Below are 2,648 nucleotides of genomic sequence, written 5' to 3' on the forward strand. Positions count from 1 at the left end.
AAGCTATAAATGCTAATATCTTTTCATTTTTTCTTTATAAACTTTACTTTTAGATACCATATATAATTTTAATATTGACTCTTTTAAAACTAAAATGATAATATATTTTCATTTTGATATAGTTTCGTTTCAAAACAATTGATTAAAATTAATTTTGACACAAATCACGGGCTTAATTTTATTTATGGCTAATCATCTTTTATAATGGATTAAAGGTGTTGTAGTGACAATTTTGTTTGGGGTGTGTTTATTGAGAATGTTCGATATAAAGTGGGCGATGGGAAATCTATCTTGTTGTGGCATGATAATTGGATGAGTGTTGGAATGGCGAGAGAAATTTTTCCAAAACTTTTTAACCTTTCTAATCAAAAAGAAGCTTGTATTTCTCATGTTTGGGATAGAGGTTGGAGATGGCGACGTCGTTTGCGTGGAACGGAATCATTACTTCTTGTTGAATTTCAAAAATATTTTAATGAAGTAACTTTGATTGATAATAGGTGTGATGTTATTTCATGGAATTCGCCTTCGGGTGTGTATTCATCAGCTTCTTTTTGTAAGTTTTTGGCTGCTGCAAGTTCAGGTTCTGGTGGCTCTTGTCGTGTTTCTCGGTTGGTTGCTCAGGTGGCTGCCGCTGGTTTGGTTGTGGAAAACAGAACTGATGTGCCTCCAGCTACTGGTTTTGAAGACGCTGCTGTCTCTCCTTCGGTTTCTCAGATGGTAGCTGCTGTTGCTGCTGGTTATGAGAGGGACGCTGTTTTACAGCCGGATTCTCAAATGGCAGCTGCTGATTCTTTTTCTGATAGAAGTGGGACTGTTTTTGAGGGTGTTCGGTTACAACAGGGAACGGGTTTAGTTGGTGTTGCTGCAAATGTTAGAACTGTTGATTTGTTCAGTAATCCGATGATAAATGACACTTCTTTTGCTGTTGATGAGATGACCGGAGAAGCTGCCGTTTTAGAGGAAGCTGCAACGGGAGCTACTGTTCTTCAAAACAGTGAACATCATATGGTAACAACTGCTATAATTCCTTATGCTAAGGTATGGAAATCTCAAGCTCCGCCGCGTGTCAAACTTTTTATCTGGGTTGCTTTTCATAATAGAGTGCCTACTCTAGATTTTTTGGCAAGACGTGGTATTATTTCCTTCGATAACTCCTTATGTTCGATTTGTGCAATTGGGGAAACGCAAGATCATTTATTAATCCATTATAGTTTCGCTAAGAGTGTTTGGGTTGAGGTTCTTCGAAAGATGGATGTCGTTTGGGTCTTTCCTTCTACTTTTGTTGAATTTATGGTGCAGTGGGATTGTATTGTTCCAAGGAGCCCCTACCGAAAACTTTGGGAGATTCTTTGATTTATGATCGTCTGGGAGATATGGAAAAGTAGAAACTCAAGAGTTTTTAGTAATGCAGCTATAGAGAAAGATATGGTAGTTTTCAATAGTTTTAACAAGGCGGCTTTTCTTTTTAAGCTTTGTAATAGGCGTTTTCCTTACTCCGGTCTGGATTTCTTTAGAAATCCATTTTGTATTATCTTTCCGAACTTGTGACTGTTTTTTTTGTCCGTTACCCATTGCCTAAGCCTCTAGTGTGCCATTTTATATGTGCCACTTCTTGTGCGAAAGCTTTGTGTAGCGGTTTTGCCACTTCTTGTGGCTTTTAATATATTTTCTATTCATAAAAAAAAACATGCAAATAATTTATAAATTAGAATTAGGCATTATAATTAGATAGAAAAACTAATACAGTATATAATTTAAATATTATTAAATATATAATAATTAAAAATGCACTGATTGAACTCTACAAAGGAAAAAAGGAAAAATTGGAAATAAAAAATATTTATCATTAATGCAAAAGGTGAATAGAAAGTTAAGAATATTTTTTAGAATAACCAATTTACTATAACTTAAATAGCATAAAATAGGTGAATAGAAAGTTAAGAATATTATTTAGAATAACCAATTTACCATAATTGAAATAGCATAAAATAGGCATTGATAGTTTAATTCCAATAGATAAAAATTATGAAATTAAAAACAAAAAGTTTCAACAAATATATTTTTAAAAAACGTCTAGCCCTAAATGCATGCACTAAAGTAAATAGAGAATTATGGAAACGCTATCGATTTGAGAAATTCTTAGGTAGACTCGGTCTACCACGTCATCCGTAGACCAAACCTATCACATTATGACATATCATTAAAATAATGGCAATCTTGTAATATTACTATTCAAAGGTGTAAATAAGTAAAAAATGAATTTACAAGATTGCCATCATTTAAATGACGTGTCATAATATGATAGGTTAGTCTACGGATGACGTGGTAGACCGAGTCTACCTAAGAATTTCTCGATTTAATAATATTAATTCTTATTCCTTTCCTTCTTTGAGAATCTGATATTAATTTTGAATATAATATGAAATTAATATTGACGAAATATGAAGCTTTCTAATACAGGTGTTATATATATATAAATGTTAATTTTGAATTATTGGTTTCGCTCAATTATATAGTAATATTTTTAATTAATTAAATAACTCCAACTTTGAAAATAGGATTTTTTTATTTTCTTACTTAAAATTATTAATATTGCCTAATCATGCCAATTATGGAGAATAAATAAAAATTAATATATGGTTAATCAC

Source organism: Mercurialis annua, linkage group LG4 (genome assembly GCF_937616625.2).
Source record: "Mercurialis annua linkage group LG4, ddMerAnnu1.2, whole genome shotgun sequence".
In the NCBI taxonomy this organism is placed as follows: domain Eukaryota; kingdom Viridiplantae; phylum Streptophyta; class Magnoliopsida; order Malpighiales; family Euphorbiaceae; genus Mercurialis; species Mercurialis annua.